This window comes from Silene latifolia, chromosome 11 (genome assembly GCF_048544455.1).
Source record: "Silene latifolia isolate original U9 population chromosome 11, ASM4854445v1, whole genome shotgun sequence".
Taxonomy (NCBI): Eukaryota; Viridiplantae; Streptophyta; class Magnoliopsida; order Caryophyllales; family Caryophyllaceae; genus Silene; species Silene latifolia.
Genome location: NC_133536.1, coordinates 156,996,705 through 157,021,401, shown reverse-complemented (window position 1 = coordinate 157,021,401; position 24,697 = coordinate 156,996,705).

Sequence of the window (24,697 nt, the reverse complement as noted above, 5' to 3'; positions counted from 1 at the left end):
TAGTAGCCGTGGTTTAGCCTCCTTCTTAGCAAGGAGATGCCTCAAAGCTGCATGGTCAGTAAAAACAGTGACTTCTGACCCAACTAAATAAGTACGAAACTTCTCTAAGGCATAAACTACAGCTAGCAGCTCTTTCTCAGTGGTAGTGTACTTCACTTGAGCCTCATCCAGAGTTCGGCTCGCATAGTAGATAACATTCAAAGCTTTATCTTTCCTTTGGCCTAGCACCGCTCCTAGTGCATAGTCACTCGCATCACACATAATCTTAAACGGCAAGTCCCAGTCGGGAGGCTGTATGATCGGGGCAGAGACTAAAGCATGCTTTAACCTGTTAAAAGCAGAAAGACAGTCATCATTAAACACAAAAGGGGCATCCTTAAGGAGCAACTGTGTAAGTGGTTTAGCAATCTTTGAGAAGTCCTTGATAAACCGGCGATAAAAGCCAGCGTGACCAAGGAAACTCCTCACCCCCTTAACATTGACAGGAGGTGGTAATTGCTGAATCACTTCCACCTTTGCTTTATCAACTTCTATTCCCCTATCAGAAACTAAGTGCCCTAAGACAACTCCCTTGTTGACCATAAAGTGGCACTTCTCCCGATTCAAAGACAAGGTTAACCTCAATACAAATATGCAACACTTTCTCAAGGTTAGACAGACAGTTAGAAAAATCACTTCCATATACACTGAAATCGTCCATAAAAACTTCCATGATAGACTCAATATACTCTGAAAATATCCCCATCATACACCTTTGAAAGGTGGCAGAGGCATTACACAAACCAAAAGGCATCCTGCGATAAGCAAAAACGCCCAGAGGACAAGTAAATGTAGTCTTAGCTCGATCGTGCGGGTGGATAGGGATCCGAAAGAACCACGAATACCCGTCTAAATAGCGAGAAAAATTTATGAGAAGCTAACCTTTCTACCATTTGATCAATAAAAGGAAGGGGAAAGTGATCTTTCTTGGTGGCGGCATTGGTATGTCTGTCGTAATCTATGCACATCCGCCAACCAGTCACTACTCGAGTAGGTATTAATTCATTCTTTTCATTCTTAACAACAGTTGTCCCTCCTTTCTTCGGGACCACCTGTACTGGACTCACCCATTTAGAATTACCCACAGAATAAATAATACCGCATCTAGCGACTTCATTACCTCGGCCATCACAACATCCTCGCATCTTCCGGTTCACCGCGACCGACCTGTCGCAAGGTTTGTGATCTTCCTCCAACTCTATCCTGTGCATACAAATATCGGGACTAATCCCCTTGATATCGTCCAGTGAATAGCCCATTGCTTTCTTGTTTTTCTTAAGTACGACTAACAAAGAAGTCGGTGATCATCATTAAGCTTGGCACTAACAATGACCGGATATTGCTCGTATCGTCTAATAAAACATATTTAAGATGAGAAGGGAGAGGCTTACGTTCCGGTACCTTTACCTCAATGGAGCAAAGAGTGCTAATCATTTGTTCCACTTGCTCTCCCTCATGCTCATCCAAATCATCAACAAGCAAATCCAACAACGCAGTCGTCATCGTCGTGCCGGGCTATCTCGCACACTCATCAAAAAGCATAAGGGCTTCTAGTGGGTCCTTCATAAAAGAACCCGACCAGAAGTCATAAATAGACTCATCAATAATATCAACCGAATAACAGGTATCCTCTATCATTGGCCGAGCCAAAGTGCTAGACACACTGAAAGTGATCGCGTCATCCCCTACTGCAAGAGTCAAACACCCTTGTTTGACATCAATGACGGCCCCAGCTGTACAAAGGAATGGTCTTCCTAAGATAATTTGGGTCCGGGTGTCCTCAGCTATATCTAAAACAATGAAATCAACTAGGATGAAGAGCTTGCCTATTTTCATAGGCACGTCCTCTAAGACACCTAAAGGCTTCCTAAAAGATCTATCAGCCATCTGTAGGGTAATGTTAGTCACTTTAAAATGACTCATGTTCAGTTTCTTGCGCAGACGGAAGGGCATGACGCTAACACGGCTCCTAAATCGCAAAGAGCCTTATCAATAACCATGTTGCCTATAATACAAGTAATAGAAAAGCTGCCCGGGTCTTTCATTTTAGGTGGACTCTTATTTAAAAGCAAATTACTAGACTCTTCCATAAATGAAATCGTTTCAAACTCGCTTAAATTTCTCTTACGCGTCACAATGTCTTTCATAAACTTAGCGTAAGTAGGTACCTGAGTAACAAGTTCGGAAAAAGAGACGGTTACCTGGAGGTTCTTCACGATGTCCACAAACTTACTGTACAGTTGCTCGATCTTTGCGTCCTTCAGACGACTTGGGAAGGGCACCCTGGTAGCAATGAGTGTACCCGCAACTTTTTCTTTACCTTTATCGATGCATGACATCTCCACAGCAGGGGAAGATGACACGGTAGCGGAATCAAATAGTAAAATAGGGTCTCCGCCACTTCTGGTACTCGATCGAGTACTTTTATCACTCGGTCGACCATTCTCTTGTTCTGTTTCAGTCGATCGACCAGTTTTATCACTCGATCGAGTGATTTCTTTAGCAAACTTACTCGATCGAGTAAGAATATCACTCGATCGACCAACATCAAATTCTGCACTACTCGATCGACCAGTATTTTCACTCGATCGAGTGATAGGATGAATTAATTCACTCGATCGAGTAGATAAATCACTCGATCGAGTGTCTTCAGCACACGCAGCAAGCATTTCGGCTAAAAACTCATCCAAATCATCCTCCGGGGTATCTTCAGCTGTTAAAACCCCGTCTTCTGGTACTTTTGGCTCTTCATAAGTAAAGCCAACTTGTAAATTCGTTGCACTAACTGAATTGCATGTCGGTAGAAGCTCGGCTTGGTCTTTCGCGAGTGTTAAGCTGCGCGACTTGTTCCATCAATTTCGTTATGACCGTGTCTTTCCTATTGCACTTCTCATCTGCTTTGTTGTGACATGCTCATCACAAAGGATTTTAATTCAACAATTTCTTCATTTGCGGTAGGAGAAACCTGCGACCTTGCAGATCGGGCGTAGAAGGGGCATAGACATTCTTTATTTCCTCATACAGCTGAGAAAAAGGAACTCCTTGCTTGTATTTCCGATAAGCAAGGACACGCTCTACACTGGCCATGCATCCAATAGGGTCATGCCCTTCCTCGCCACATCTACCACATGGCTCTATATGCTCAATAATCGTAGGCATCATGGCAAAAAGACTTTCAAAGCGACGACTAACCTGCAAAACTAATCAAAACTTTGCAGAAATGAGATCAGCCTCAAGGAATAAATTCCTTGAGACGAGAGACAAACTTAATTTAAGCAACAAAATTGCGCCACCTCCCCGGCAATGGCGCCAAAATTTGACACTTCTGTCGCGTACCTATCAAAAATACCAACTGGCTCTAACTAATATAGCTAGGGAAGTCGGGTCGAATCCACAGAGAGGTAGGAAATTGTCAGCTTAATCTAAGTTCGTCAGGGTAACCAAATTGGGGGGACCAAATTGGGGGGTTTTTAAATGTGATATTCTAAACTAATAAGAATAAGGAAGAGAAAATAAGAGGAAGGAATTAATCAGAAAAAGAGAAACAGCTAAGACAGACGGTTCACCATAATCATTCAGTCAAGTAATCTAGGTCTCAGGTCAATGCAAATACGATCTAAGGGGTAACGAACGTCACATTTCGGTCCTTAATTCGCCCTAGAGCGTAAATAGCTTAGCTTTCGCCCTCACTACAATACCCTATTGCTCGCTACTAGTCTCGCCTTTTCCAACCTTTCGGTCCAGGTCAAGGGTCACTAAGATATAAATATCTAATCGCGTCGACTCAATCAGACAGATACAATTAACTGCAGCATTTAAACAACAGAGATTATACCCGCATTAACCAAATAAATCGATTACTATTCCCTCATGATTATGGATCCCCTATAGTCTTAGCAGAAGGGAATTAGCTACTCATTATCATTGAATTGACAATAACAACAAATAGATCATTAAAACCAAACATGATGATAGAACTAATAAGGATTTAATAAAAGCAATTATGATAACAAATAGAGGAAGAAGGAATTAAAACAGTGATTAAGAATTAAAAGACTAGAGCAACATAATAGTACCAATACAATCTGAATCCGAGTAGCAAAAGTATAGGAAGAAAGACCAAATCCAATCAACAATAGCAAGGTATAGAGTAAAAATGAACGAACGAAGAGAAGAGATAGAGTAACGTAGTCCCTCCCCTCTGTCTTATACGAAAAACACATTCTAACCTAATCTATTGACTAATTACAAAAGCCCATAAGATAATTAGGCGGAAAAAGTCTTTAGAAGGACAAACCACTCGATCGAGTAGAATTAAACTACTCGATCGAGCAAACTAGCACCAACCCTCTCGATCGAGTGGAAATAAACCACTCGATCGAGCACTTCTTGCTTGTCTCCTCTTGCGCATACCCGAAAGTGGTCGATCGAGCATCCTTAGGCATATAAAGCATTCGATCGAGCATAAAATCTACTCGATCGAGCTATTCAAGCACGTTAGACCTTGAAATACTTCCCGAATACAGCTCACGCGTCTTCCAAGTGTTAGATTTCCAAACTCCGGCTCCTCGTTCTCCATAAGTGCATGCAAATGGGATGGATTAAGGCTCGGTTTAGCTCCTCTTTGGTCAATTCCTGCAAATTACATAAAACGAACAAAAGTAGAATATTCGGGGGTATTTGTAGGTAGATGCTACATAAAGAGTACAGAAATGCGTGTGAAAATGAGGTAAAAACCTTATATAAAAGACACGCATCACATTTTATATAGTCTTTTTAGCCTCTTATTGCACGCACTTCTATGTCATTTCTATAGTTTTGTATTGCAAAATGCCCCGAATAGGCTACTTTGGTTTGTTTCGTCTCATTTGAAGGAACGGACCTCAAAGTGGTGAAATCGCGCCTTACTCGCTCCTCTTAGCATGCATTTAAGGAGATGGAAGATTTAAAGTGGAAATGTTGTGCCTCGGGAAGCGTGAAGGAGTCCTTAGAGTCTAACCAAACGAAGATCAAGCTGTTTTCAGTGGCTAACTGCTCGATCGAGTACTTTATTAGTCGATCAAGTGATTTTGATGGTTGCTAGTGTTCGATCGAGTCCCTGCTGCACTCGATCGAAGTGCGCTGATTTGGAGGTGTTAAACCATATAGTATATATGTTTATGTTTTGATGATGTCAAGGTGCTTTATAATTTATATACTTGTTGCGTGTAATCGTTTGTCTAAGTCTTTTAGATTCTATTTATCTAATACAAACAACAAAGGAAGTTGTGATGGAAGTATATAAGAATCAAGTCTCAATTCAAGATCAAACGATGTGAAGATTCATTCAAGATTTATGTGAAGACGAAGTCCGTCTAAAGATTAATCAAGCTTGGATGATGACGTAGCCTATACTCGAAGATCTCCTTGAAGATTAGAATAGTATAGGTGATTATCTCGTAATGATAACCAAGAATAAGTTTCTTGAATTAGTAAAGTTATAGCTTTGCATCTATAACATTACTAGTAAAAGAGCTCAATGTTATAGCTCTCTTACTATAACATTGAGATGCTGAGTTTACTATACACGACATATAATGTTTTAAAATTGTTTTTAAAATTGTTTAAAGTTTGTTTTTAAATGTTTTGATAAAAGTATTTACTTGATAAAGCCCGGTTTAGTGCGGAGTTCGGTTCTTTGTTGAACGTTTACAAGTAGTCGTTTTGGGTCAACTTATGAGTTGGACCATGCTACTAATTAGGGTTTCAACAAAGCCTCTCTTAAAACCTAAATTCTAACCCATATATTGAGCTAGGGTTTGCACGAGTCACGAGGCATATGAGCCGTGACATCTCGTGTAGACTAAGATATGTTTGGTAAAGATTCTATATCTTTACATATCTTATATATCTTACTTAATATATTTGTTTATGATAAAAGATATTCTTGTTATAGAAAATCTTATCATATCTTAGAATTTATAGTAAAGATAATAATTGAATAAATTATATTCTATTTTTTGGAATATTCTTTATTATATATCTTTTAGGCTTTTAGGAAAGAAATAATAGAAGATATGATTTGTTAACATATCTCATATTATTCAGCCATTAGGGTTTCTAAAAACCGAATTGCCTTGCTCTTTCCTTCCTATAAATACTTTGCTCTTTGCAACATTTAATTTAGAGACCTTAAGCATAAAAATTGATTTTATTTTTACAAAGCAAATCGTGTGTTTCAAAGCAGAAAACCGTTCTGTTATTTTTAAAAGGTCGTGTGTTTTAAACTCGTATATTCATTTGTTAAGTTATCGTTATAAGATAATAGTGCTTATTTGATTTCTTACTTGTTCATTAACGTGAACCTTTGCAAGAATCATTAGTGCTTTCTTATTAGCGTAAGTTAGTCACTCAAGTATTTAACGGTACTCATTGAGTTACAGCTAGAGTTAGTTGTACGAGTTGGGTTAGTAAATTTGTAATCCGTAGAAAGGTACTAAATTTATCAATCGAGAATAGTGGACGTAGGTTTCGACTTGTGAAACTGAACCACTTCAAAAACCGTGTGTCTCCTCTCTTTCGTTCGCTTGTTTACTTTGTTTTACATTCATTAGTTGATTAGTTAAAGTTTAATCAATAAACTTTAAATAATCAATTACAATCATACAATCGAAAAAGCTTTCAAAAAGTTTTAAATCCTCAATTCACTCCCCGCCCCCCCTCCCCCCTCTTGAGTATTTCGGATCGATAGACTCTTCAATTGGTATCAGAGCCTCGTGCTCTTGATTACCTAACCGCAAAGAGGCTGATCTATCTTGTTTTTATTTATCCTATCGTTTTATATTCAGCTGCCTATCACGTGATAAATGGATTCCAAATATCTCAAGTGTCCCGTCTTTGATGGGAATAATTATGGATTGTTGAAAAACATGATGACTCACTATGTGAAAGGTTACGATTGGGAGTGCTGGAGGATTATCCAAAACCGACCGCACAAAATTCTTGTAGCATCCGAGGAAGGCACGACCTATGAAAAGAAAGAAGAGGACTATGTCGAGGCCGACTACAAGACGGCCGAAAAGAACTCCAAAGTAATAAGTCTCCTGCAAAACGGAATGACTTATTACGAGATATGGGATGGGCTTGAACTAGCTTATGAGGGTACTTCCCTTGTAGGAAGCACCGAATAGATTTGCTTATGCAAAAATATGAGCTATTCATTATGGAGCCTAATGAGTCCCTAGATAGTATGTCCGCAAGGTTTTCAAGCATCATAAACGAACTGAAAAACCTAGGTAGGAAATTCAGTACTGAGGACATTGTTAGAAAGGTTCTTAGGAGTCTGACTAAGAAGTGGTGTGCTAAATTCACTGCAATGGAGGAATCACGAGATCTTGAAAACCTATCCTATCAAGAACTCATCAGTGCTCTCATGGCCCATGAAATTACTCTTAACAAATATGACGCCGAACCAAGCCGTAATAAGAGTATGGCCTTAAAGAGCGAAGAAGTTGACTCTGAACTAGAAGATGAAACTGTTCTGTTTGCACGCCGTTTCAAAAATAAGATATTTCGAAACAAACAAACAAAATCATCCTACAACAACAAGAACAAGTCATCCAACAAAAAGGTTACTGAATCAAAGTCATCCTTCCCAAATAGAGGTTGCTTCAAGTGTGGAGAATCTGGTCACATGATCAAGGATTGTCCAACATTGGAGAAGATCAAGGACAAGACAAAACGTGAGAAGACAAAGAGAGAATTCAAACAAGTTATGATGGCTTCGTGTTGGGGAGACCTTGACTCAGAAGATGACAAGGAATCTGAAGACGACGAAGTAGCAAACCTTTGTCTCAGCAGCGTTAGTCTTGATCTAATCTCCGACAACGACGATGAAAGCACAAACTCACACTCAAATTATTGCTTTCTTGGAGAATCAGACGAAGATGATGATGAAGAGGTAAGTTATCTTAAGCTTAAAAAATGCGTTAAGAAATTGTCTAAAAGTGCTTTAATTGAATTCTTTGAACAATCTCTCGATAAGTATCACGAACAGGACTTGGGGCTAAAAGATCTAAAGGAACAGATTCTCGAAATTGCAGAAGAGAATCATACTCTGAAGGCCAAAGCTAAGAAGTTAAAATCTAAGGTTATAGCTGAGAGCAACAACGTTAGATTCTACTATGGCTGAAAAGAAGGAATTAGAGTCCAAAGTTATAGCTAATGAAGCTATAACTTCAGACCTAAAGCTTGACATCAAGCACCTTCAAGCCAAAGTTATAGCTAATGAAGCTATAACTTTAGAACTTAGAAAAGTCAAAGAACTTTTGGAAACTAAGGTCACATCTGATGAAGCAGTGATCTTAGACCAAAAGAAAGAGATAGATTCCCTTTCAAAGCAATTAAAGGAATCTAATACCGACATGATCAATGTTAAGAAACAACATTCCGATGTTATATTCCTTCTTAACAAACGATTCCAAGACTTTCGTGATAACTTTAAGAAAGACAATGATGTAGATCACACGAAATGTCAAGAGGAAATTAAAACCCTAAAACATCTACTTCTACATGCTATAAAGGTCCATGACAAGTGGGAAGGTAGCACAAAAGTCCTAAACTTCCTAACCGAACAATCTGACAATAATATGAAGATGGGGTTAGGACATTAGTGCTACAGCCGTAGAGATCACTCTAAATGCAAATCAACACCTTCGGATTTTGACTTTAGAAAAAGAAAGTATACTGATCTTCCTGAATATCTGATTTGCAATTAATGTAGTCATACGGGTCACATCCAAATCAATTGTGTCAAAAAGGCTCATGATATACGAAAAAATGTCGACCATGCCAAAACTATTGACAAAGTTGACGAGAATGATGAAACCCCCATAAATGAACCTAACGAAGAAAGGAACAATAAGTTTCGTTGGTTCTATGACATGGCCTTCGACTACACCAAGAAACCTAGCACCTCACAAAATCCATGTCGACCTCAACCTAGTAAACATATTCACAAGGGTAACAGTCATGATAGACCTAGAGGAATTCCCAGACCGAAAGAAAACCCTAAACCTAGAACTTCTCCTAAGCAAAATAACCCAAGAGTTAGAAAAACAGTCATTAAACAAGTTTGGGTTCGAAAGGATTTAGTATATAGAGTAACTAATCATAAGGGATCCAACTTAGCTTGGGTACCTAAAAACTGTATCTAATCCATTCTGCAAGAAGCAGTGAAAGAAAACAATCAATGGTATCTTGATAGTGGATATTCAAGACAAATGACTGGAGATAAGAATCTGTTTCTTTCACTCAAGCCCTTCAACGGAGGAAAAGTGACGTTCGGGGACAACAAAAAGGGAAAAGTAATCGGCGTTGGCAAAATCGGAATTTCTAAGTCTCACGCGATCAGTGATGTCTATCTTGTGGATGGTCTAAAGCATAATTTGCTTAGCATATCTCAGCTATGCGACAAAGGTAACAAAGTTGTTTTCCATACTGATAGTTGTCGCATTATATTTGAAGGAACTAGCAATGTTATTCTTGAAGGCCACAGGAAAAGGAACGTATATATGGTAGATTTAAATGATGTGCCTACTAACTCTTTTTCATGCATGAAAGTTACACTTGATGATCCCTGTTTATGCCATAAGCGATTTGGTCACATTAGCTCACTAACCATGAACAAACTCAAGAAGTGGGACTTGATTGAAGGGTTACCTAAAATCAAGTTCGACCAAGAAAAGATGTGTGATACGTGTGCCAGGTACAAACAAGTAAGATCATCATTCAAACCTAAAAGAGTAGTAAGCACAAATCAAGCCTTGGAATTAGTACACATGGATTTATGTGGACCCATGAAGGTAAGGAGTAGAGAAGGATCCAGGTACGTTTTCGTTCTTGTAGATGATTACTCAAGGTATGTATGGCCTATCTTTCTTCATTCAAAAGATGAAACGTGTTCAAAACAAATATAAGACTAATCTTGTATCTATTCGTACGGATCATGGCACCGAGTTTGATAACCAAGCTTTCATAGAATATTGTAGAGTTAATGGCGTAGGGCATAACTTCTCTGCACCAAGAACTCCTCAACAAAACGGTGTCGTTGAACGTATGAATAGAACTTTAGAAGATATGGCACATACAATGCTTTTGTGTAGTGGTTTACCTCGTAACTTTTGGGTTGAAGCCATTAGTACTTCTTGCTATATCCATAATCGTGCTATGATTCGACCTAGCCTTAAGAAAACCCCCTACGAACTCCTTAGAGGTCGAAAACCTAATATCTCCCATCTTCGTTGCTTTGGGAGTAAATGTTTTGTTCATAATAACGGTAAAAACCGGTTAAGTAAATTCGACCCTAGGAGTGATGAGGCGATTTTCATAAGATATCCAGATCATAGCAAGGCGTACAAAGTCTTCAATAAGAGAACTCTTTGTATTGAAGAAAGTGTACACGCTATTTTTTACGAATATAACGTGTTTGATAAGCCTTTACAGGATGAGGAAGAAGACTTGGATGAACCCGACTTCCGTCTTTCAAGAGACGACCCCCCGGAACTAGAATTGGAGGACAATGAAATTGAGGGAACAAGTGATGAACTTGATCGTTCTTCAAAAGATAAAAATGAGAGAACCAAAGTTATAGTTGATTATACTATAACATTGACTCAAAATAAGGACTCCCAAACTAATGTTATAAGTGATGTTACTATAACATTGAATCCAAATCAAGGTGTAGAGTCTGAGGTTATAATCGGTTCTAATACGACACCCGTATTGGATTCAGGGGGAACCTCCTCCAATTCCGATCCAAATGAAGTTGGGTCAAGCTCAAATAACGATGAAGAACCTAGGACTTCAACAAAAAGGAAATACAAGAGCTCACACCCTATGGACAACATTCTAGGGAATATTAAGAAGGGTGTGCAAACAAGACGATCCTTGAATAACTTCTGCTCCTTCTACTCTTTTCTATCCATGATCGAGCCAACAAACATCAATGAAGCTGTTGCTGAATCAGATTGGATTGTAGCTATCAGTTCGAACGAAACAAAGTTTGGCATTTAGTCCCTAGACCAAAGGATCGATCTGTCATTGGAATAAGGTGGGTCTTTAGGAACAAATTAGATGATGCCGGAGTCATTATCAGAAACAAAGCAAGATTGGTGGTCCAAGGTTATAATCAACAAGAAGGAATAGATTATGACGAGACTTTCGCACATGTTGCTCATCTTGTGGCTATTAGACTTCTAATAGCATTCGCTGCACATAAAGGAATGAAGCTCTTCCAGATGGACGTCAAGACAGCATTTCTAAATGGGTATCTACAGGAAGAAGTCTTCGTAGAACAACCCCCTGGGTTTAAGAATAGCAAATTTGAAGATCACGTCTTCAAATTAGATAAAGCCCTATACGGATTAAAGCAAGCACCTAGGGCGTGGTACGACAGATTATCTAAGTTTCTACTTGACAGTGGATTCAGTAGAGGATCCTTTGATAAAACCCTATTTCTAAAATCTGAGGGTTCTGACCTCTTGGTTGTTCAAATCTACGTCGATGACATTATCTTTGGATCGACCAACCGAAGCTTGTGCAAATATTTTTCTGAGTTGATGACCTCCTAGTTCGAGATAAGTATGATGGGAGAATTGAAATTCTTCCCAGGTCTACAAATACAACAAACCGATGAAGGCATTAAGATTCATCAACAGAAGTATATCAAGGAATTAATTCGAAAATTCGGAATGGAAAATTCACATGTTATGCCTACTCCAATGGTCGAGAACAAGAAATTAACATTAGATGAAGACGGTAAATCAGTTCATGAAACTACTTACCGTGGAATGATTGGGTCACTGTTATATTTGACCGCAAGTAGACCCGATATTATGTTTAGCGTATGCGTTTGTGTGAGATATCAATCATCTCCCAAAGAATCGCACATGACGGCCGTAAAACGAATTTTACGATATTTAATTGGAACGGCCAAGCTGTATTTATGGTACCCGATGGAGTGTAACTTCGATCTAGTTGGTTATTCCGATGCCGACTACGCAGGATGTTCTCTAGACAGAAAAAGCACGTCGGGTGTCGCCACATTTGTCGGACCGTGTATTATTACGTGGGGTTCGAAGAAGCAAAATTTGGTTTTCCTCTCAACTGCTGAAGCCGAATACATCGCTGCAGGACTGGTATGTACTCAATTAATATGGCTTAAGCAACAATTACGTGATTATGGTATTGACGTAGGATGTATTCCTATTTTATGTGATAATACTAGTGCAATAATAATTTCTAAAAATCCCGCACAACATTCACGTACTAAACACATTGAAATAAGACACCATTTTATTCGAGACCATGTTGAGAAGGGGAATATAAAACTTGAATTTTGTAGTACTGAAAAACAATGGGCTGACATTTTGACAAAATCGTTGGCTAGAGAACAATTTGAGACTTTACGGTTGGAAATTGGTTTAATTGGTGGTACTTAAGCTTCTATATATGTTTAATTTTCCTATGACTGACTAGTTTAAGTTAAGATTGTATGACTGTGTCCGTATATTGCGTTGCATGAATAATTTCGTTTATAGGAAAATATTTATCATAAATTCTATTTGTTATTTAGACTTTAATTGTCATACAAACTTTATCTTTTATCAAGATACACCATATTTTTATTTTTCCAAATTGCACAAAATTCTCCTAAAATAGCCTTACAAAATCTTACGTAATATGCTTCCTATTCCTAAATAAACTTCAAATAAGTGTCTTTTCCATATCTTATCTTTTACCATATTTATTTGATCACCTACCATCTTATTCCTACCTTAACTCTTATCACTATTTGAGACTTACCATAATTGATTAACACTTGCCTAAACCTAAACCTAGCCTTATAATTACCCCCCTTTTCTTTGCCGTGTAAACCATATCCACACCCTCATTTGCATAACTTTTTCTCTTTTTAAAATAGTTACCATCATCTCATTTACTCAACCATCAACATCACAATGAATTCACATCATGCAAAAACCCGATCATAAAGCCCTCACTTTAACAAACCATCATCACCACTACCATTTCATGATCTTAATTCTTCTAGCTTTCCTTCACCTCAACCAAACTTATCTACACCCCTGTTTCACGGTCGGGACGACTCGGTGTCCGAGGGAAAGAGACGCCGCCTTTTTAAAGGGAAGAATAAGGTAGTTGTTGATGAAGGTAATGATATTGAGGAGCCCGAGATTGTTGTAAGGAATGGTGTTGCACGAACATTACTCCGGGATGTTTCGAAAGCCGCGACAAAAGAAGGGTTAAATCGAGTCTGGTTGACTCATGACGAAAGCATTCTTGTTTCTCATGTCTTGAAGTATTCTATACATGGAGGAAGGTATTATCCCAAATCTTGGTTGGTTAATGTTCCCGCCCTTAAGTTTTTCATTAATTTTCTTGATGTTCAAGGGTGGAGTCACATTAGTCAATTTTCGGGTCCAATTTATCCGGTTGAAGTTGTTCAATTCTTTGCTGGTGTGTCGATTAAGAAAGGGGTCTTGCGTGCATTGGTTAATGGTGTTGAGGTGACTATTTCTGCTTCGGATTTTTGCTCTGCTTTTTCGGTTCCCGATGACGGAATTGAAATTAATCCGAGTCTTGAATGGTCCAATGTCGTTAGTGACAAGGAATTGTTGGTTAAGAAGTATTTTGAGGATATTGGGACTGATGGTGGGAACATTGTTGTTCGTCCTCTCTCGGCGAAAATTAAGTTCCTCTTAAATTTTCTTTGGAACACGGTTGTGCCGAGGAGAGGAGGACGAGAAAAGGTTTCGAGTTATGAGGCAATTATTATTTACTCATGGTTGGAAGGACAAAAGGTGAATTTAGCGAGTCTTGTTTTACATCGTATAGTCCAAACGAGTCTCACGGTTACCAAGGAGAAATTTAGTACAACAATCGACCTTCCATATGGGATGTGGGTGTCTCAGTTGTTACAAGTAAAACAAGTGGTGGGACGGGATAGCTACGGTGTAAGTGCAAAGGATTGTATGTGTGATCGCTTGATTAAACTTATGGGTCTTGTTGTTGATGAACCCGAGTTGTTACTTATCAAGGATGTTGAGAAGATTCCGAGTGATTCGGGTTTGGGGCCAATGGAGGCTAAATTGGGAAGTTTTATGACTACGTTAATGGAGAAGTTTGAGGAGCAATCCACCCACTTGGCTACGGTTTTATCACATGTTGGACCATCACGGTCTTTGGAGTCGGGTTTGGATGCTTCTCGGGTTTATTCTTGGATGGATGAGATGGATAAGAGGCTAGAGGGTTTTGAGAGGGAATTGAAGGCAGTTCGTGGGGAAGTGTTCCCACATGGAGATCGTCTTACCTTTCTCACGAGTCAAGGCAGTGCTTTGGTTATGCATGGAAAAGCTATGGCAAACGATCAATCACTAACTTTGGAGGCGACTAAAGCTTTGTCCTTGAAGATACTCAACTTTGAACGAAGTATTCAAGGTCTTTCTCAGCTTGTGAGGAGCTCTTTCGATCGTCTCGATGCCTTGGAACATCGTACCCGCCCCGACTATGTGAACCCTTACAGAACCCGCAACATTTGACCTTGTCTCACCTTGTCTTATTTAGCACCTTCTCCTTTTAGTATCTTTTCTTTATCTTGATGGTGTATTTTGCAAACTTAAATTCGGCTCATTTTGGCATATACTTGTGGATTATGGCCCAATTATTTCTCTAAACATGTGTTTATTCGGCCCTTTGGCATCAAACATGTTTTCATAAGTTTGTATGATAATTATTCCTCTAGATGCTTATAGTTATGCGTGCTAATATTATGTTCTATGACGTTTTATCTCTTGTCTTGTCTTATATTATTCTAGTCATTTCAGTTTTGTTCTTAACTTTTCGATGATGTCAAGAGGGGGAAAGAACGTCTATGGTAAGCATCTACCTAAGCTTGCTCCTTGTCAAGACCAATTGTCTCTTAAAGTCCTTAAAGTTTCGATTTTTTTGTTAATCGTCTTGATCTTGCGTTGATCTTTATTATTAATATGACGGTGTTTAATTGAGGGGGAACTCTTTACTTAGTCACAACATTAGGAGGCTTGCCATCATCAAAAAGGGGGAATTTGTTGAACCATATACTATATATGTTTATGTTTTGATGATGTCAAGGTGCTTTATAATTTATATACTTGTTGCGTGTAATCGTTTGTCTAAGTATTTTAGATTCTATTTATCTAATACAAACAGCAAAGGAAGTTGTGATGGAAGTATATAAGAATCAAGCCTCAATTCAAGATCAAACGATGTGAAGATTCATTCAAGATTTATGTGAAGACGAAGTCCGTCTAAAGATTAATCAAGCTTGGATGATGACGTAGCCTATACTCGAAGATGTCCTTGAAGATTAGAATAGTATAGGTGATTATCTCGTAATGATAACCAAGAATGAGTTTCTTGAATTAGTAAAGTTATAGCTTTGCAGCTATAATATTACTAGTAAAAGAGCTCAATGTTATAGCTCTCTTACTATAACATTGAGATGCTGAGTTTACTATACACGACATATAATGTTTTAAAATTGTTTTGAAAATTGTTTAAAGTTTGTTTTTAAATGTTTTGATAAAAGTATTTACTTGATAAAGCCCGGTTTAGTCCGGAGTTCGGTTCTTTATTGAACGTTTAGTAGTAGTCGTTTTGGGTCAACTTATGAGTTGGACCATGCTACTAATTAGGGTTTCAACAAAGCCTCTCTTAAAACCTAAATTCTAACTCATATATTGAGCTAGGGTTTGCACGAGTCACGAGACATATGAGCCGTGACATCTCGTGTAGACTAAGATATGTTTGGTAAAGATTCTATATCTTTACATATCTTATATATCTTACTTAATATATTTGTTCATGATAAAAGATATTCTTGTTATAGAAAATCTTATCATATTTATAGAAAATCTTATCATATCTTAGAATTTATAGTAAAGATAATAATTGAATAAATTATATTCTATCTTTTGGAATATTCTTTATTATCTTTTAGGCTTTTAGGAAAGAAATAATAGAAGATATGATTTGTTAACATATCTCATATTATTCGGCCATTACGGTTTCTAAAAACCGAATTGCCTTGCTCTTTCCTTCCTATAAATACTTTGTTGTTTGCAACATTTAATTTAGAGACCTTAAGCATAAAAATTGATTTTATTTTTACAAAGCAAATCGTGTGTTTCAAAGCAGAAAACCGTTTTGTTATTTTTGAAAGGTCGTGTGTTTTAAACTCGTATATTCATTTGTTAAGTTATCGTTATAAGATAATAGTGCTTATTTGATTTCTTACTTGTTCATTAACGTGAACCTTTGCAAAAATCATTAGTGCTTTCTTATTAGCGTAAGTTAGTCACTCGAGTATTTAACGGTACTCATTGAGTTACAGCTAGAGTTAGTTGTACGAGTTGGGTTAGTAAATTTGTAATCCGTAGAAAGGTACTAAATTTATTAATCGAGAATAGTGGACGTAGGTTTTGACTTGTGAAACTAAACCACTTCAAAAACCGTGTGTCTCCTCTCTTTCGTTCGCTTGTTTACTTTGTTTTACATTCATTAGTTGATTAGTTAAAGTTTAATCAATAAAAAAGTTTAATCAATAAACTTTAAATAATCAATTACAATCATACAATCGAAAAAGCTTTCAAAAAGTTTTAAATCCTCAATTCACCCCCCCCCCCCCTCTTGAGTATTTCGGATCGATAGGCCTTCGGGCCTTCGATCGAAAGCCATACTTGTTCGATCGAAGGGATTGGCTGAAGATTCACTTGAGCGAGAGGAATAAAATGCCTCGATCGAGTGATTTACTTAATTACTCGGGATTTTATTCCGTGTTATGTTTATTGTTTTGTTAATAATTTCTTCCCTATATAAGGAAGACGTCATTAGGTTAAAAGGATACATTACACTACGCTTAATTACTCTGTTTTCTCTTAATCACTGCTGGAACTTTTCTTTGCTTGTTTTTGCCTCTTTATTCCGGATCTAAACTTTGTAATCCTTCTCTACTCTTTAATCTTAATTTAATTCTTTTGTTTGCTCTTAACCCTTGTTCTCTTATCTCTGCTTTATTATTCTCATTAGTAATTTATGCTTCATCTTTATTATTCATCTATCATGTCTCTCTTTATTATATTTAATGTTATTATTGTTTATGTCATTAATAGCATGAGTAGCTAAATTCTCTTATGTTAGGATTAGGGGAGTCATGGTAGTAAGTTGAAGATGTTGTGAATAGGTCAGATGATTAGATTGTGAGAACTATCTCATTAACAAAATAACTGTAATCGTTTAGTTGAGTGCACGCTTCTAAACCCGTTAAATTGGTTAAATTCACTCCTAGATCGGAAGATTGGAATGAACAGACCTGTTATGAACAGTAGACTACCCTAATGAGGACGGAACTTAAGTTAGTTGTAATCTAAGGTGGATAGAGGACCGGAAGAGCCTTTCCCTTGCCTTTCTCACATTAGATCGTCTGAAATATTTACGACTGAGTTGATTAAGTGCCATGGTGAACCGAGTTCCTAGCATATTTCTCTTTAATTGATTATATCGTTTATTCCTCTTATCGCTTAATTTCTCTTGTCTTAATCTTTATTAGTTTAGAAATCATTTAAAAACCCCATTTGTTACCAGACAGACTTAGATTAACATATAGATATAACAGCCTCCCTGTGGAAATCGACCCTACTTCTGCTAAGTTCTGTTAATAGTCTTAGGTATTTATTTTTGGTACTAAAACGGCGGTATCAAATTTGTTGCCATTTCTTTGATGTTTGGCATTTTGATACTTGGCAATTTTCATTTTTTTCATTGTTTGAACATTTTCAAAGTCACCCTAATTTGTAACGAGGGTGCTTTTATTGAAGCATAGGAGTTCTTATTTTTGTACTCCTCTTTTCTTTGATGTAATTTTGCAAAGTTTTTGTTTTTCATTTTGACGCTTGAACTCAAATTGAGAATTTTTGTGCCCATTCCCTTTTTGTGTGAAAGATATTATAGAAGTGGAATATGGTTGCATGGTTTCAAGGGTCACCTTGGAATAAACAGTAACCAAGGAATTATCACACCACAAGGTACTCTTGACTAGGCCTTAATCCAAAGGTCAAAGGATACTAGCATGACATATCCTAGGGTGTTTTAAAGGTATTCTAATAAGCAAAGTCTCAAGAATAAAAAGTATCTACAAGGGCCTTATATACACTTATCAAGCTTCCCAAATAGATGATTTCACAAAAAATTTCCTAGAATGCAACTCCATGCTATGATGCAACTAACATATATATAACCTAATGCAAATGCTTCTATCAACTAGTATGCCATATAAACTAAATGCAAGCTCTTAACAACATATTGGTTTGTACCGCATCAACAAAAATAAAGCCTCGTTGTCATTAACATATAAAAGGAGGAAGGAGATTTGGAAAGATCATACCATGCGGTCTTCTATTTCCTTCATGCCTCGAATGTGGCGTAGTTGGTCCAATGTGATAAGAGTGACAAACAAACACAAATATATACAATATGTACTATTCTACACTATAAAGGGATGAACATATTTTTAGTTTTTTGAATTTTTTAAATTTTTATGGTTTTGTTTTTATGAAATAAAAGAACATATTTTTAAGTTTTTCAAAAAAATTCAATTTTTATCATTTTTCGATTTTTGAAAGGCTAAGTTAGAATTTCCCATCCCCACACTAGTATGGGCATTGTCCTCAATGACTAATACGAAAAGAAATTATGCAATGCAATCTATATGAAAATGCATGATTTCTAAACTATTATGCAAACTATATGAAATATATAACAAGTGATGCAATCTAATATATCCTATATGATGAATGCTTTCGATTAGTCGGAGAGCCAATTTGAATTGACTCGCATTCCTTATGAGTGAACTTCTCCAAACCGTACAAAACACTATTTCTAGTGCAAAAAGAGGGGGGAGTTCATGCACAAGGTGAGAATGCAATGCATGAATTCTAATTTATCATTTTGGATTTTGCAAATGGGAACAAAATATTTATCATCACCTTGGTGTTACTAAGGTGGAAAATAGTCCTTAAATTTTACAAGGACACCGATAGAACCAAAACAATTTATGATAAACTAAGTTAGAAAAGCATGTGAAATTTTGACATGAAAAAGTGAGAGGGAATTGAAGAGCTTCACCTAAGCCATGGTGGGTGCCTCTTACCCGCTCCACCAAGCCCATGAACATCTTTACTAGTTGTCATCCTCCCCTCCAAGATCGTTATCCCATTGAGTTCTTGATTCATCGCTTTCGTAAAAGTCCATAAATTCATCACCATCACTATTGTCCTCCACCGTGTTGCCACCACTTGACCCCGCTCCTTCCTTATCTCCATTGCTATGTGCTCCACTGTTTGCATGCTCCAAATTTAGGAAGAGAATTTCTATTTGAGCCCAAGAGGGGAGCATCCCCTCTTCGTTAATGTGCCCTTGATGAGCCATCCGGTGGAATTGAGGATAAAGAGCATAATAGTTGTCCACTCTGTCTTCGTATTGTTGGCGGTGCAAGGCTTGGAGTAGACCCGTTGCAAAATCATCTTGGGGAAGGGTGAATGGTTTAGGATGATTGTAAGGTTGATATGGAAAGGGGTATGGTGGGATGGTAATCTTTTCTTGATCATTCACTTAGGGCTCACTTGGTTGTTGTTGAGTGGGTGATGGGGCTTGGTTTGCTTGTCTTGAATTAGTGGGTACAAGGTAGGATGGCACTCGGGAAAGGGGACCTCTTCTAGGTGAAACTCTTGATAGACCTTCCATTGGAAGAGAAAGAGGGGTGCCTTGGTAAGCCACTTGATTCTTTTTTCATAGCCTTCATAAGCAATCTAATGGTGCATGATGTTGGAAGAGTAGCATTTCATTGATCTTAGTAGATCTCGGAAGAGGTACATACGTGTTGTTGTTGTTGTTGAAATTTGGGTTAAAGAACTTGGCATGTCTAGTCACTAACCCACCATTGACAATGTGAATCATTACACTATCATCTCCATTCCGAAATCGCACCCACCTTTCAAGGAGCACCAATGGGGCGTTGAAATGATAGCCACTCTTTCCTTGTATCTTTAAGTAGGATTCCATGAAGATGAGATCAAGCTCGTTTACAGTTGCGGGGCCGCGGCGAGCGAGTAAAGTGCTTGCTATAACCCGATAAGTAAGCCGGATGATAGGATTTTGTATAAAAGAGGCCGAACAATCTTTGAATTTGGACAAATCATGACCCGTCAATGCTCGCCAAAGCGGTGCTACACTATAGTTCCGGGGTTTTGAGAAACGAGTAGGAGATACATCAAGTCCAAATACATCCACAAATTCTAAAAGGCTCATCATTCTTGTGGTGTTCTCAAGTCAGAATTCAACACAAATCGTCTTGTTTAGGGTGGAGATTTTCAGGAAACTCAGAAATTCAAGAACTAATGGTCGATACGTAAGCTCATGCATATGGAATAATGTCGAAAGACCAAAAAGTTCGAAGAGTGCCTCGGTTTGGTGGTATATCCCTAATTGCCTTAATGTTTCATGGCAAACAAATTTTGTTGGGAGAATATTCTTACCTAGGAGACGATGAAAGATGATCCGCTGAGCATCATTAACAAACTCTATGTTTGAGAACTCATTTAACCTTGAAAGATCGACGATTTCTTCGTTTTCCCTTCTCAATGTGTTGAGATGGGAGGTTGAAGAACTCTATATGACCCTTGTTCTTTTCTTTTCTCTTGGTAGGGATCCCCTTGTCCTCATCTTGGATGTAGATCAAGATTTTTGCTTGTCTAAGATGGAATATTAATCTTTGTATTGTAGATCCTTTTGAAACCCTGGGTTTTGGGTATTTCTATTTGAAGATGCAATTGGGTGTTTTGAGTGTTTGGGAGAGGATTATTTCTTTTATTGTGAAGGAAAGGATGATATGTCTTAATGTGTGTGGTGGAAAGAAGGGTTTGTTTTTGAAAATAGAAGAGTGGCATAGGAGGGAGACGCGCGGATTGTAGTCGGCTCGGGCGTCTCCTTTTTTGTAGAAAAATTATACGAGCAGGTAGGGACGCGCGGATTGGAGTCGGCTCGCGCGTCTTGGATCTTGGGACGCCCGTCCAAATTTCAGGACGGTCGAATTTTAGTACAGCGAGAAAATCTTCATCTGAAGGGATAGCGGCGACGTGGGTCCTGTTGTCAGTCCGCACAGATTCTGTTCCAGGGAAAATTTATTTGACAAAGCAGTCAGGGATGCGCGGATTGCTATCAGTACGCCCGTCTCAGCACCTGAGATGCCCGTCTCGACTATAGGATGCCCGGATTTTAGAACAGCTTAGAATCTTTGATCCAACTTCTTCACAGCTCCCACGAGCCGAGCCTAGCCTGTGGGGATCCTCCTTTTTGCTCTTCTTTTTCCTTCCTTCATGAATTGACAAGGGTGCTTCCCTACACTAGAATCGTCATATCCTTCACTCGTCAAACAAGATTAGTAGCACTCCCTCACTAACTCTCATGCCAAAATCATGCTATAAGGAAGTAAAATGCAAATGTAATGAAATTAAAATTCAAGTAAGAAGGATTAGTATATTTACAAGTAGTGGTTTACGGGGGGACTCCACCAAACTCTCTTTCATTTTGATGGTTTTGTCATGGTGGGAGAGGCTCGAGGTGGATGATCTCTACTTCACCTATGAATGCTCCTTCATAGTAAGGTTTTAATCTTTGACCGTTGACCTTGAATTTGTTTCCATCCTCCGACTTTATCTCAAAGTCTCCATACTTTCCCACTTCGGTGATCACATAGGGACCCATCCATCTCGAATTTAACTTCCCGGGAAAAAGTCGATATCGGGAGTTGAATAAAAGGACTTTGTCTCGTTTGTGTAAGGCCTTTTGCTTATCCTCTTGTCATGAAGCAATTTGGTTCTTTCCTTGTAGATCTTTGCATTCTTGTAAGAGTGTAGTCGGAATTCCTCCAAATCTTGAATTTGCAAGATCCTCTTCTCTCCACTTAGCTTAAGATCAAGATTGAGAGCTTTGATTGCCCAAAAGGCTTTGTACTCCAACTCAATTGGCAAATGACATGCCTTTCCATAGACTATCTTGTAAGGAGAGGATCCTATGAGAGTCTTATAGGCCGTCCTATAAGCCCAAAGAGTGTCATCAAGCTTCATGCTCCAATCCTTACGAGTCTTGTTAACAACCTTCTCAAGAATTTGCTTGATCTCTCTATTAGAAACTTCGACTTGACCACTTGTTTAAGGATGGTATCCCAAGCTAGTTCTATGTTGAACACCATACTTTGTCAAAAGATATGCGAGCTTCTTTTCATGGAAGTGTGTCCCTCCATCACTAATAATTGCTCTAGGGACTCTGAATCTTGGAAAGATCACTTTCTTGAAAAGCTTAGTAACCGTTTTTGCGTCATCGGTTGGGGTAGCAATTGATTCTACCCATTTGGACACATAATCAACGGCTACTAGAATATACTTGTTTCCTTGAGAGGACACGAATGGTCCTTGGTAGTCAATTCCCCAAACATCGAAAATTTCTACCTCCAATATTCCTCGTTGTGGCATCTCATTTCGCCAAGAAATGTTGCCGGTTCTTTGGCAAGGGTCACAATGGAGAATGAATTCTCTAGCATCTTCAAACATGGTAGGCCAAAAGAAGCCCGATTGTAGGACTTTGGCAATTGTTCTTCATGCTCCATGATGTCCTCCATATGGTGATGAATGACATCCTTCTAAAACACCTTGGACTTCCCATTGGGGTACACACTTTCGGTAAAGTCCATCACTACATTCCTTGTATAGATTGGGATTATCCCAAAAGTATCTCTTCACTTCAAACAAGAATCTCTTTCTTTGATTGTAATTCAAGTTTGGGGGAAGAACTCCTCCCACAATGTAATTTGCATAATCGGCGAACTATGGTGTTGAGTGTTTCTCGAGTTGTGAATGGATGGCCATCAAAATATCATCGGGAAAAGAGTCATTGATTGTCTCTTCCTCATTATCATGGAATCGAATTCTTGTCAAGTGATCCGCTACCACATTCTCGGCTCCCTTCTTATCCCTTATCTCCAAATCAAATTCTTGAAGTAGCAAGATCCACCTCAACAATCTTGGTTTTGCTTCTTTCTTTATTAAGAGATGTCTAAGAGCACGGTGGTCCGAGAAGACAATCACTTTTTGGAATACTACGGTTTTATGAGTCTCTGGGTACTCTATCAAGTGGGCCTTACTCTGTCGAGTAAGTATGTTTGGAATACGAAATAGTAGTCTGCCTGTAGGGTACTCGATCGAGTAGCCTTGGCACTCGATCGAGTATGAGACTTACTCGATCGAGTAAGTCGGTTATCGGGTAATGTTTGACGGGTTTTGTTAATAATGCGGATTAATATATATAATACTCCGTTATCTTTCCTAAACACTTTTCACAAACCTAATTCACAAAAAGAGAGATTGCAAACTACGTTGTTCAATTCATTCGCATTATTGGCAAATCCCAGAGCTAGAGAAGTCGGATTTCGTTGTTCTTTATGTCATTGTGATCCTTGCGTAGAGGGTAAGTTCTACGTACCATTTTTATAGTATTTGGTTGAGTTTGGTTAAACCCTAATGTGGGATTAGGGTTTATATGGTTATATTGTTGTGGTAGTGATTGTATGGTTATGTGTATAGGAGGAGGGTTCTAGAAGAAAGGTTTTGAGACAACTGCTAGATCGTCTGCTTTTGTGTTTGCATTCTAGGTAGGGTTTTTCCTACTCAGTATTAATTACATGATGTGGTTGGTGATTTCGTGATGATTGTTGTTAAAGTATAATGTTGGTATTGTGACGGTTGTTGAATATTATCATTGTTGTTGTTGTATCTGTCTGTGATCTTCGGGGTGCGCCCCTGGCTGAGTGGAGTCACTTGCGGGAGTGGCTTCACGCCCTTGATTCGCCTTCTGTGGAACCCGCCACAGAAGGGATGTGCACATTAATGAACATGGGTTTATCGCTCGATGGAGATGAGCAGGGCTTAAGTGGGAACGGCAGCGGTCCCACACTGGCGGTGTGGAGTATCTGTTGCGATGGGTACTCTGGCAGGACTACACACTTTAGTGTGTAGTCAGTTATGAGGAGATTGATTATGGAGTTGGGGTTGATGTGACGGTTGAGCTGTTTGACATTTGTCTTATTGTGATTTATGTTGTGTAATTAGTACTGACCCCGTTGTTTTTTTTGTAAAACCGTGGTGATCCATTCGGGGATGGTGAGCAGTTGTTGAGCAGGTTTGATTTGAGGCATTTGGGCTAGCTGGGATGTGTCACCACGAGGCAGTTTAGAGTCTTCCGCTGTTATACTTTAGTTATTGAGACATTTGGATTTTGAGAACATGTATCGTACTTTTATTAGTTTTGGATTTGAACATGTAATCACTATAAACCGTATTGCTATTTAAATTATGTTTCTTCATTGTCATTTGATTATCATTGCCTCGGATAACCGAGATGGTGACGTTCTTATACCTGAGTGGTCCTGGTAAGTGTAATAACCCGTAAAATTATCTTTTTATTACGTAAATTTTACTTTTATAGATAATTATCCAAAAAAAAAAAGGAAAAA